A 13,616-nucleotide genomic window follows, 5' to 3' on the forward strand; every position below is an offset into this window, starting at 1 on the left:
CATAATCAAATGTTAGGTGTTTTGTTCTGACCTATTATGTTTTCATTAACCAACCATTTCCTGCATATTTTCATTACCATTAGAGTCCTCATAATGTGTCCTTGTAACTAACATTCTTGTGCCAGATTCAGAAAGAAAGTAAAACTTGGTGTGTTACTAATCTTTAGAGCCACTGCTTACCTGTGTTTCTTAGAATTGAGGAAAAGGCAGTTGATTCTGAATATTCTTGAGTGTTATGTTCTATGAAATCATAGAAAATACTGAGTTAATGAACACTGAATTATTGTTTCTTGGAGAAATATTAAGTCCACATTTCTATGACTTTGTGTTTGGATTACTAATTTTTAGAGCCATTGCTTTGGGAGAAATACAAAGTTGGATTTCTCTGATCCTCTGGCCACAATTCATGTGTGTGTTAGTGTGTGTTAGTGTGTGTTAGTGTGTGTGTGTGTGTGTGTGTGTGTGTATGTGTTGATCAATCAGCACAGAAGCATTTTTCACATGTGTTTTAGTTTAAGGGTAGTATGTTGTTGACTGATCAACACTGAACTGGCAGGCAATGCAGTACATTTCCTGCCAGAACAATGCTTATCTAACATACACATTTCTTTCATAAAGCATATCACAGCCTTCTTACGGTTTGAAGCATTAGATACCACTTCAACAAGACAGCTGTGACATTAGCAACATTGAAATCATCATCAAAATGCAACTAAAAAAAGGAAAACACCATGGTATCAACTATACTATGAAATGGACACTTGTTTACATGGAGTGTGAGAGCTAAAACAAAAAGGCAAAGTGTTCCAAGTCAGCGGGGAATGTGTACATTGGGAATACAGGTTTGTCATGTGTATGTTTATATCTGAATAACTGTAAAAGCTCCATGAGTATTTCTTTCGCAGAAATAAATAAATTTTACGAAGGAGGTAAATTTGCAAATACGAACTCCATGAATGGTACATTTCAAGTGTACTGCTGGGTAACTTGTTTCTTCCTGTTCATCCTCTCTTAGTAGTACTTAGGCATCATGCTTCCCTGGGATCCTCCCAAACCAAGTGACTTCTTCAGAATACTGTCTTGGTTTCAAATAAAAATCTCGAAAGACTGCAACTCATCCTAATGAAATGGGATTTGAGGGCTCTTCAAAATTTTGTGAGACCTTACCTAATTTGTAGTACAGACATTTGTATTTAGTATTGATATGATAGATCCAACCTCTTACAGTCTGTTGATTTCTTCACGGAAGGAATATAGCCCATGTGATAGCTAAATATGCTTCAGATACCTAAATATACTTCACATACCTTTGTCCCAATTATACTGCCTGTAATAAACCATTTTTAGTGTCTAGATGAGGTGAATTTTGATTGTATCATTTGAAAATGTATGGGCTAATCAAAGTGCTTTTTCCCCCAAATGCTTAGTTAGCTTTACCCTGCAAAGGATATTAGCTTCTTTCATCTTGTGAGATGCTTTAGGTCAATGGAAACAATTGTGTTCTTACAGTCTATGTTTCAACAAAGGTCACTTTGAGCTTTTCTTTCTGTGACTGTGCTGTCTGTCATGTCATGTTAGACTTTTTCAAGGATTATGCTGTGCAAGACAATGTGAAAAGACTCAGTCTTTCATGAAAAGAAAACCCTTGCATGTGAAAAATGGCGGTAGGGGAAAAGATGTACCTTGTTAAGAATCAAGTCAAAGACATAAAATCTGCTATTGGGAGATAAATTCTAATTCCAAGAATCAAAGGTTTGAGAGGACAGCCTTGATATCATTTACAGCTGGTTGGGTGCAGAGTTGTCCAGAAAGAGCAAGAAGGTGATTATTTCTATATAAAATAGGACATATGGGTTTACTTTCTAGCCTTTTTCCCAAGAAAGGGAAAACATAGAATGCCTCAGTTACACAGAGCTTGCTCCCTTCTGAGTTTAAGAGTTCCTTGCATTTGAAGCCAAAGACCCTTAGTGGGCCAGATTCCCGGTGCCTGCATAAGAGCCAGCTTCAAAGTGCCTTGGGGAAAGTAGAAACAGCAGTATGAGTGTCCACAGGCCTACAGAAAACTGTGTAGAAAGTTATTTTTTTTTTGCTTATCCACCCCTCCCCCCGCATTATGAATGCAGCAACATTCATAAAATACATATAAGAGAGGATGAACAGGAAGAAACAAGTTACTGCCACGCCATAATGCTTCTCTTGTTTCAAATACATTTTGATATGTATATGTATTTCTCTGCTTTTTCCTTTAACCCCTATGTCAATGACATACTTCTGAGTTTTTATTCCTAGATTTATTATTATTTTGTGACTTTCTTCTTGATCCTTTGGAGTTAGTTCACTTTTGACTTTTCTCCCTCATAAATTTTCTTCCATACATTTAAAAACCTTACTCTATTGTTCATGTCAGGAGAATGCTTTTCTGAGCTCATCTTATCTGAAAGTCTGCTGCTACAGACATCAGCGATTCTTCCCAGGGGTTCTCTAAGTTCATGCTCTCAGCATTCCTCTCGAGAGAGTCTTCCATCTGTTTCTTCTCTTTCAGCTGCTCTCTTAGAAATCTTCAGGTTATCCCTTCCTAGCCCTAACTTTGTTGTGAACCTTTTGATTTTCTCCTTTGCCATGGTCAACATCCCCCCTCACTTTGCGATATGAACAGTTTCAGCTCTATATGATGCTTAAACTCATGTAAGGGGAGGGAAAAGGGGAAATCTCAGAGCATGTGGAATTGTATCATTAAATAAATTCATAAAAAGAAAATAAAATCGTAATCATTAAGCTCTTTACCTGAAAGAGCCCCTAAATTATCTTTGTGGTCCTTAGTAATATTTGCACTATTTCTTTTTCCATTCACCACCATATTTTTCAAACGAATATCACACTTTTATCACCAAAATATCTATTACCTTAATTTCATCATCTTTTGCAACAAACCAAAGAAATTATTCTACTTAAGGCTACTAGAGAGTTTAAATAATCAAACATACTAGCTCATTCCAGCTTTTGTCCTCTTCCTAATCTTGCAACACAGTCCTGGTTAGAACAACACTTCTTGAGATTTTATTACAAAGATATAAAAGAAAAAGTAAGTTTCTCCACCCACAATGGAATACTTAATTCTACTTTCATAAACTAACAACTGAAATGGTTTATAATGGGAATTTCCCAATATTTTCTCTACATAATAATGCATCTTCCTTTAAATCATTTTTAAATTTTATTTTTGATGTTTACCTAGTAGATTAGGGTGGGAAGGATTGAGGATTAGAGGAAAGTGGGTGAGGCCACTGTCTCCAAATTTACTTTTTCTTCGTCCTGTATCTGGGGAAAGGGGAGAGACAAGTGGAGAAGCCACACCCATTCTCCCACCAGCCTTAGAACCCAGGGATGGGGAACAGCCATGTGATATTATTACAGGGTCCTGATGTGGAGCATGTTCTGAAGGTTTTGTTCAAGTAGTTTTGACAGTTCTGAAATGCGATTGTTTCCATTGCACCAAGGATGAGGAAATGGTTCGAAGGTCCATTGGCTGACATAGTCCTCGTTAGAGTTTTTATTTTCCCAGATATTTACTATCAATGTTTGGTTGCAGTAGTTGACCAGTTTGTTCTGCCCTCCTTCCTGTGCTATGGTACCAGATGTCTTCTGCAGACCCTAATGGACTGTCACATCCTCCAAGTGCCTCTGGGCATGCCACCCACTGCTCCATCTAAGCTTCCTGAGAAGGCCCAGTTCTGACACATATTCTCCATGGTCAGACCAGAGAGCCTGCGATTCTCCCCTGGGTTGGAATTCTGAGTCTAGCTGTCAAGCTAGGGGACTCCCCAAAGAAACCTTGGCTGAAGTGATCCCGGCCCTGACTTTTGTGTGTGCTCCACGGTATGAGTTCCAGTGCAGTCTGTTATCCACAGCAGCCTACACAAAAACAGGTAGTTGCAATTGCTGGATCAGTTCTATCTCCAGCCCCATGTTTTATGTAAACATTTTTAGGCCCACACAAAACTGCCCACTACACAACTGATCCTCATTTACACCAGCAGGGTTGGCAACTTAGAGCAACTCCCAAATATTCCCATTAGGCTTGCCCCCAGCCCTGGTTCCTGTGCTTGCCAATATGTGCAACAGACTGATCCAGTCTGTCTCATATCCCATTCAACTCTCATATACATCAATGGGCATTGAAGCCTAACTCAATCTGACTGACCCCATTATCCAACCCACACTCATGCCTGCAAGTGCCACTGATTATCTAACTATGCCCTCCCCCAGCCCTGGTTCCTGTCTTCACCAGTGGGAGTGACAACCCATCAGAGAGGTGTCCACAGTTTCTTTACTGTGCCCACTCCCAGTCTCTGGATCTTGCACTGTTCTGGTGGCTGTGCCATCTAGCTTGACAAGATTTGTTCCCAATCCTGTACTTGACAGATGATGCTGTGGGAAAGCCCAACCAGTCTGCTCTCACTCTGGCTTATGTATGCATCAGTGCGCACATTTAGTTATCACAGCCTGGCTCTCCTGGTAACCTAATTTACATGCAGGCCAACAGGTATTATAACCCTGCACAGCCTGGTTTGCCCTAGTTGCAGTTCTCACGCTCACCAGTGGGAGCAGGGCCCAGCAATGGAGCATGCCCACAGCCCTACTACCTGGCTTGTACCTGGTCTGGGTGGATTGTTCCCTGACTTCGTTTTTGTGCTTACCTGCAGGGACTGCATCTTGACAGATGATCCCCCAATTCCTCTATTAGGTCTCTTCCCGGTGGCAGATTTTGTGCCCACTGGTGGATGCTTGACCCAGACTGCCTTAGTCCACCTCCTGTCCTGGCAGGAGCAGTGGTCTTGCCCAACCAGCCCACATCCAATTTGGTTCTTACTGTTGATGTTACAACCTTGGCACACCTAGTCCAGGCATATGGGGAAATCTTCATTCTCGCTCTGCCTGGCTGGACAGAGTCCCAGGGCCTGGCATGTCCCCACTGATGCCATCCCTAGGTCCCCTGCAAGCCCACATTCCCAAGCCCCAATGGACCAGCAGCCCCCAGCCTGGATTGGAACAAAAGGCAAAAGCCCCCCCCCCAATCAAACATCTTTTCCTACATATATGGTCACATTATATATAATTGGCTCTGCAGATTATCATCACCACTTAAATATGAGTTTTATTGATGATTCCATATTAGTTTATAAAGATTTGCATCATTAAAAAGGGCTGAACAGCCTTCTCAAATGTGGATAAGCCATAACTTACTAACCTGATCTCCTTTGGATGGACATCTATATTGGATGTACATTTAGATTGTATCCAAATTATTGCTTTCACAGTGGTGCAGTGAACATGCTCAGACAAGCAAAAACAGTTGAATTTAATTGCTTGCATGACTATATACATAGGCTAAGTTTCTAGATTTGAAAATGTCCTGAAATCTGTTCTTTTTTTGTATCAGAACAATATAATAATATAGTAAATCCCAGCTGATCGCTACTGCTACTAGATTAAAGAACAGAACACTGAACTACCTTGTGCTTCTCTTCTCTGTATCTGTCTCCCTGCTTACCACCAAGTTGTCCTTAATCTGAAATTTATGTTAATGATCTTCTTTTAAAAATACATTTAACTGTATATTTATAAAATTTATCTACTTCTATACATATTGCTTGGTTTTTGTATGTATTTTGCTTATGTACATGGAACCATGCTTTTTTTGATTTGCTTTTATGTGGTTTCTTTAATTAATTCAAACAGATGTGCTGCCCAGTTCCTCTATCTTAGCTGTTTTTTCTGCATTGGCATTTTACCGTTCTTGATTGATTTCAGTTTATCATTCCTCCTTGATTTCTTCTATTATTTTCAGTGTGTCTGCTTTTTAAGTTTTAGCAGTCAGCACTCTGCTCATCTCATCTTCAACCCATTGAACTTACGGGTTTTTAATAATTTCCATTCTTCTATCCCTTGGGATTACCCTCAGGACTATCTATCTACTTCTAATCTCTTTCCTGAGCTCTTGCCTCCCATCTTCACAGTCTGCACTTGTTGTGCAACTTGCTTTAGTTTGGGCAATTCTCTGTAGATTGGTGCCTTTCTGGCCTTTGCTGGAGATCACGAGGGTACAGCACACTGAGCCTACCCCCTCCCCTCAAATTGGCAGGGGGCTTGGCAAACTGAGACTGAATTTGACCTGATGGAGACAGGCAGCCCAGGACTGGACTTAAGTATCCTGTTTTTCTCTATTTGGAAGGCTCCCACTTTGCCGTGGGGAAATGAGGGAACCAATCAGGGACTGCTGTGGTGAGGTCAGACTTGCATATTACTCAGGAAGGATTGTATCTAAAACTGAACTTCAAGTTGATTGGTGGCCATGGGGGGGTGGGTGGCGAGGCGGGTAGGAGAACCAACTGTTACTAATGCTCTGGGCTTCCTGTTTATCACCCTGTATATGAGCTTCACTATTAGACTCAATAAAAGGATTGGATGGTTGACTCCTGGTCATCTCCTTTCTCTGGTGGTATCCGTGGAGCCTCCATTACCTCACCTTGGGATCTTCCAGGAGGACTGCAGAAAACAGAGTACCATAAATTATATTGGATTCAAATGATATTTAGTTTTTTTTTTTTTAATGCCAGAGCCTGTCCTAGTTCTGAAGATTTGGAAAGGAATGGATGTAGTCTTGCAGTATAAAAGAAAAAAGAGATTACAAACTTGCATAAATATTGGGTATGAATTTACTCTATTCCTTTGAGTGTAGACTTACTCTGATTCTTAAATTGCCTGCTTCCTTAATGACATCACAATTTTCTCTCTTCACAAGAACTCATTCAGTAATCCTGCTCTTTTTTTCCCTTGAGTTTTTTTCTGTTTTAGTTTTTGATTCCTTCATTCCATAAGATAATTCAGTTGCCACATTATATCAATTCTACATTTGTATATGTAAATGAGGGAAGTACAAGAAGTTTGTGGAGAAACAGAAGTAAAAGATGTTTTGGTGCAAAAATATCTTGAAATTCAACCACATTTTTCTTTGTAATACATGTTTTCTAAACTTTTTGGAAGGCCACCTGATGTAACCATCATTTTCCCCATTGACACTACTGTTTAGAGCCTTCTGTCTGCCTTGAGGCTGTAAAAAAGAACTCTACAATCATTCAGTAAACTATTCATTACATTATCTTCCTCACATATACATCTTTACATTTTAAAAATGTTCCAGCCTTTAACATTGTTACTCATCTGCTCACAAGCCTTCAAAAGCTTTGTTATCTATTGAATAAGACTCAAATTCTATGATCTTATATTTTGAACCATATATGGTCTGACCTCAAGCTATTAAGCTTTCTCTCCTTTCATTGATTTCTTTGCCAACTCAAATGCCCATAGGCATCAAGCAGGAAATACAAATTTGTGATTCTGGTTATGTGAAGGCTGTGGTGATTAGAAGGTATTTCTTTTTTGTTTTGTTTTTTTTTCTTTCATTTGAAAGGCCTGCCTTTTGGCTGAATTTCAGCTGATTGTTGTCATGTGGGAATTGCAAGTCCAGTATTTCTGTGTTTTCCATTTCATAGAAAGAGGGGGACAGAAACTTAAACTTTTGAGCTTTTCCTTTTACATGTTGGCAAAAACTTAGGGAAAGTGATGTAGTTAAAAGAACACATGGCTGAGAACTGCCGGTTTATGACTTCTGCTCTCTCTCCGTAAACTTTCGTAAGCTGATGAACCATTTGGAGTCTCTCTGCCTAAGATGACTTGAGCAATTCCTTTGGTTTATCAGAATCTGCTGAAGCCTAGTTCTTTTAGGAAGCTTTCTCTAGCCAGAAGATGTTATTTTATAAGACACTCATTATTTATTTAAACTATTTGTCATTTTTCTTCATATTTTGACTACTTTTCCCATCCTTACATTTCTTTGAGTGTATTTATGATCATGCAGATAATACAAATTAATTGAATAAAATTTTAAAAGGCATGTAAGAAATAATAACAACGTATATAAGAGATAATAACAAGGGCCCAGCACGGTGACCTAGTGGTTACAGTCCTCGCCTTGCGTGCTCCAGGATCCTGTTCTAATCCATGCCACCCAGCTTCCCATCCTGTTCCCTGCTTGTGGCCAGGGAAATCAGTCAAGGCAGCCCAAAGCCTTGGGACCCTGCACCTGCATGGGAGACACAGAGGAGCCTCCTGGCTCCTGGCTTCGGATCGACTGGGCTCCAGCTTTGTGGCCACTTGGGGAGTGAACCAGCAGAAGGAAGATCTTCCTCTGTCTTTCGTCCTCTTTGTTTATATAAGTTTCCAATAAAAATAAATAAATATTAAAAAAGAAATAATAACAAAATCCATTGTCTTACCACTGAAGAGTAAAGTGTGCTAAAATGTTATATTTCCTTGATTTTTTCTAGGTATTATGAAAAATGTATCTATCTCTAGTTATAAGTCTTTATCTCACTTGACTAAAGAATAACAGAAGAAAGAGAATGTGTATATTCAGTATAGGTATATATGTACATACATTTTTTAGCGTATCTAGCTTTGTATCCACATTTCAGATTCAATGTGTTAAAATAATTACAAATTAAAATTAAAGTATAATGTCATATCAGTATAGTTGTAATAGTCTGTTATCACTTTTGAAATTTATAGCTGAAGAGTCATATTTTCCATTTGATGTATTTATAGCCTTTGTCTATATTTCCACTAAACTTGGGGGAATGAAGTGAAGGAAAAGGGAGAGGGGCTGAGAGAGAGAAAGGCAGGGAGGGAGAAAGACAATGAAATTATATTATCAGAGCTATGTCTATGAGATATATTGAACCTGTTAAAAACTAAAAGACAATGAAAAGGTTGAAAAAACTGTTTTTCTTATTATAGGCTCCATGGAATTCTATATGAACCTAAGGATCAGTAATTCCACTTATGTGAAAAAAGCTTTCAGAATTTTGAAGTATATATAATTTTTGTTAAACATTCTTCTGAGTACCAGAGAATTTGAGACTCAGTCTTGCTGATCAACAATTTGTCTTTTATTTTTTTTTTGCAATTGATGATTATCCTGTTTATAACAAAGCTTCTGTGATAGTCTCTGTTTATTCAAATGAGCTTTTCATATGCTAAGTTCATAAATCTTTGGAAAATATTTCTTTGTGTAATTTTTTACTTTTATTTGAAAGGCAGATTTTACAGAGAGAGAAGGAGAGATAGACAAAGCTCTTCCATCTGCTGGCTCACTGCCCAAATGGCTGCAAAGCTGAGAGCCAGGAATTTTTTTCAGGTCTCTCTCCCATATGGGTGCAGGGTCCCGAAGGCTTGGGCCACACTCTACTGCTTTCCCAGGCCACAAGCAGGGAGCTGGATGGGAAGTGGGGCAGCCAGGACAAGAATATATGCTCATATGGGATGCTGGCACCGCACGGCAAGAGATTAGCCTTTTGTGTCACTGGGTTGGACTGTTGAAAATATTTTTAAAAATTAAGTATTTCTCACATAATGCTTTTCACTGCAGAAGTTTAGACGTTGTTAATGTTATATTTATCAATGTTTTCCATTGTGGTTTTTGTGCTTAAATTCAGTGAGTTTTATTCTGAGAAGTTCGTATTGGCATGCCTCCTTTTAGAAAAAAAAATATATATATATATATATATATATATATATACTATGTATGTATGTATGTATGTATGTATAGACTTAAGACCTAAAATTATGATGTAGAACTGAGGCTCAACCTCAGGTACTTGAATGAGAAATGTGATCATCCTAGATGGCATCTTAACCATCTGAAAATATGTACATGTTTGTAGTTTAGATCAGTGCCTTCCACAGAGTAGTTTATTAAGCGGTTTTGAAATATATCAGTGGTATACCTTCTACTTTGTCCTTGCAGATGTGCCTGCAAAAACCAACTAAAAGCTCATTTACCACATAAGAATTACTCCCATAAAATATATCTAATTGTTTCTGTCTCTGTAGCTGGGAAGGTTGTGTTATATTCTCTAGCAGAAAGATCTCTCTTCTCTATCTGCCATAAATAGAGTTTCCCATATACTGTTTCAGATTCAGTCAGTTTCTGTATCTTTGGAATCATTACAGAGGCAGCCCCCATAACTGTACACTTACTGAACAGAGGAACAACATGCAGATTGTTGGTTGCTTTATACATATTTCTCCTTGTCACTAAGTGCTTTGACAAATGTCAGAGAAAATCTCAGGAGGGCCTTCATAAATTGGGGATTAGGTATCTGAGTGGAAAAGAAATGTAAAGGATAGACTACCACAGGGAGATTAAAAACATAAACTCACAAAAACAGGATTGAAAAATACAGGCTTGTCCCAGGCATCTGTGAAGACGAAGGTTGGAGAGTCGTAGTTGATTTCAAGCTGAATGTGAACAAGCAGTGCAAAGCCATCGTGAAAAAAAATCAACTTCAATTAAATTAATGAAATGGTTTCTTGCTAAATTGAGGAACTGCGTTTTTAAGACATCCTCATATAAATTTTGTTATTATTATTGTTATTATAATTAACAGATAAAACAGGTCTATATGGTGGTACATGGAAATAAGCCAGCGCTGATGACACTAAGATTCTGTAATGGAGTGCAGGTTTGAGTCCTGGTTGCTCTGCTTCTGATCCAGGTTTGTGTTAAAGCTCATGAGTAAGCTGCAAAGGATTGCCCAAGTGCTTAAATCCCTGATGCCCCTGTGGAGACCTGGATGGAGTTCCAGGTCCCTTGCCTCATGCTGACTCAGCCCCATTCCTGACTTTTGGAGTCATTTGAGGAGTGAACTAACAGATGAAAGATTTCACTCTCTCTCTCTTTTTTTTTTTTTTATCTCTCTATCACTTTGTATTTCAAAAAATAAATAAATAAATTTCAATCCCCTGCACCCTGAGATCAGTTCAGTTGAACAGAATTTATTTGGACAAGAAAAATGTTCTAATTCTTCATAGGAAAATTTGTGCCTAATACCCCTGCCCCCCTTAATATGTGGTATATTATTTTACAACCAGGAAATAGGAAATAACATACAAATGTTACCTAAATGATTCAGTCCAGGTTTGGTAAATTTATTTGAAAGGCACATTGAGGAAGATGGAGGGAGAGAGGCATACAGATTAATCTTTCATTCATTGGTTCATTCCCTAAATGGCTTCCAAATCAGGGGCTGAGCCATGCCAAAGCATAGAGGCAAGAGATTCCTCCGGATCACCCATGTGACTGACTGGGACCCATTTAGGACATCTTCTGCTTTCTCAGCTGCATTAATGCAGAGATGGATCAAAGTGGAACATTCAGGACTTGAACCTGTGTCCATATGGGATGCTGATGTTGCATCAGCTTAATCTGATGTGCCACAACTTTGGACCTGTTTGGCAACCTTTATGCTGGAATTTATGGAGAATCTGTTGTTGTGATTGGATGAGGTGTGATTTCTTAGTTTAAAAAAAGATGTTAACATTGAAACCTGTTTGGAGGCCAAGTTCGCTATAGTTCACCACACATGGAAGGAGCACCTTTTGGTCCCACTCATCATCAAGTACAGAGGCTGAAAAGTTTATTTGTTCCAGTTCCACATAACTAATATTACTTTTTTATTTAACAAAGTCATGTCACATACATTATAAGCACATTTAGCACTGGCAACAAACCTGTAATCTGTCTTATTGGTGTATCCCCATTTAACAGAAGAGTAAACAGATTCAGAAAAAGGGCAATAAGATGCCTGATGACATATAAGAAATTCTACTCAGGTCTTTTGACTGTAAATTTTGCATGGTTCTGCTACACCATATTGTAACTTAAGAAAAAAAATGAGTGGATGACAGTTCTTTATGTTAAAACTTTTAAATAAAATTTAGAATCATTTGGAATATTTTCCAAGTAATGAGTTGCTCTTGTGAATGTAGTATGGACATAGATCTGTGATAATTCAACTCAGACAACTTTTGAGAAGGAAAATGATTGTTTAAAGAGAAGGACACTTAAACAGTTATCAACGTATGTAGCACAATGATTCAGACCTAGATTGTCCCATTAAAATAGATATGAAGACATCTGTAGTGAAGAAAAATGTGGCGTATAGAATAGAAAAAAAAAGTCCTATGGACAAGAAATAATTTGGGGCTGTTTACTCAGTAAGAAACCAAAAAGAGATAATGGTGTTTGTCAAAAAGATTTTATGAGTGCAAGGCTATTCATTTTTCTTGTCTCTTCACAGATGGGATGGTATAAAATTTGCTTCATTCATTCTTTGAAATTTTTCTTTCAACTTCTGAAAACTGCGAGTAATTCTTTTTAGACTTTGGGTAAATAAACATAAGTAGACCATTATACTTGTCCAGAAGGACTCTGTTGTGATATATGTATACATAAATAACATGCATAGAATTATAAAGGTGTGTGTGCTTGGATTGCCAAGGGCATAAGAAGCAAATTTTACCTATAAGTATCAGAGAGAATATATTTTCTTCCAAAGTGATTTATATATTTATTTGACTGGTGACAGTGAGGGAGAGACAGAAGTCTTCTATTCTTGATTCAGTCCCCAACTGGCTGAAAACCAGAAGCCTAGAACTCCACCTGGGTCTTCCATATGGGTTGCAAAGACCAAAGTACTTGGCCTACTCTCTTTTGCCTTCCTAGGTGCATTTTCAGTGAATGGGATCTGAAGCAGAGCAGCCAAGGCTCAAACCAGTGCTCTGATATGGGATGCAGGCATTGTAAGTGGCAGCTTAATCAGCTAAGCCGTAATGCTGACCCCCCTCCCAAACTGCACACATTCTTTTAGCTAATTTTGAACTTGGAATAAAGTCTAGAAGCTTCACATTGTAGCAGGAGAGATTTCAGGAGTAACTTTTATATATTAACTGAAGAACTAAAATAATCCATTAACAATGAGTAGGAATTTTTTTAACCTTTGTAGGATTTAAAGACAAAAGAAAATCTTTCCAAAAGCACAGGAATATACCACATTATCCTTTAAGCAATATATATGCTAGATCTGATGTTTCTCTGATTAAATTGAGAGCTGATCCTGCATGCCCAAAAATGTGCAAAATCAGGCAGTAGACATAATGGAAATCATGCAGTGTACCTAAAAGCAATTCAATAAAAATGCTCCTATTCTCTTTATGCTTGGTTTTTATGTGAATCTGTGTTTGAGAAGAAATTAAGTGTATTTGTTGTAAGCAGATGTTCGTGTGCTCTCAGCTAAGCAATAATGGGAAACAGTAGAGGGAGGTAGTGTTGGGTACAAGGCAGTGGAACTGAGAAGTGTGGATGGTGCCATTGCACTTTTATAGAAGAAAAAAAAAGGATTGGTGCCTCCTGGAGAATTTCTTTGAAAACATCCTTGGTTATGTTCGAAAAACCAAGATAACAAATCTGGAAGAATGCATCAAAGTAGAGGCTTATAAGGATCACTTCAGTCTGAGAATCTTGAATCTTTTTCAGAATATCTCGATCTCAAGGCTCAGCTTGCTCCAGAAATAGCAGATTTGTTAGACTTATTAAAGCTATAAAAAGCTAAACACACGACATAATGTTTTAAGAGCACAGAACCTACCACCAGGTTGCCTGGGTTAAATTTTTTTTTTATTCCTGAATATTGTATCATCTTGGACAAAATATTTTT

Source organism: Ochotona curzoniae, unplaced genomic scaffold, assembly GCF_017591425.1.
Source record: "Ochotona curzoniae isolate NIBS_2020 unplaced genomic scaffold, NIBS_Ocur_1.0 scaffold_1852, whole genome shotgun sequence".
Taxonomy (NCBI): Eukaryota; Metazoa; Chordata; class Mammalia; order Lagomorpha; family Ochotonidae; genus Ochotona; species Ochotona curzoniae.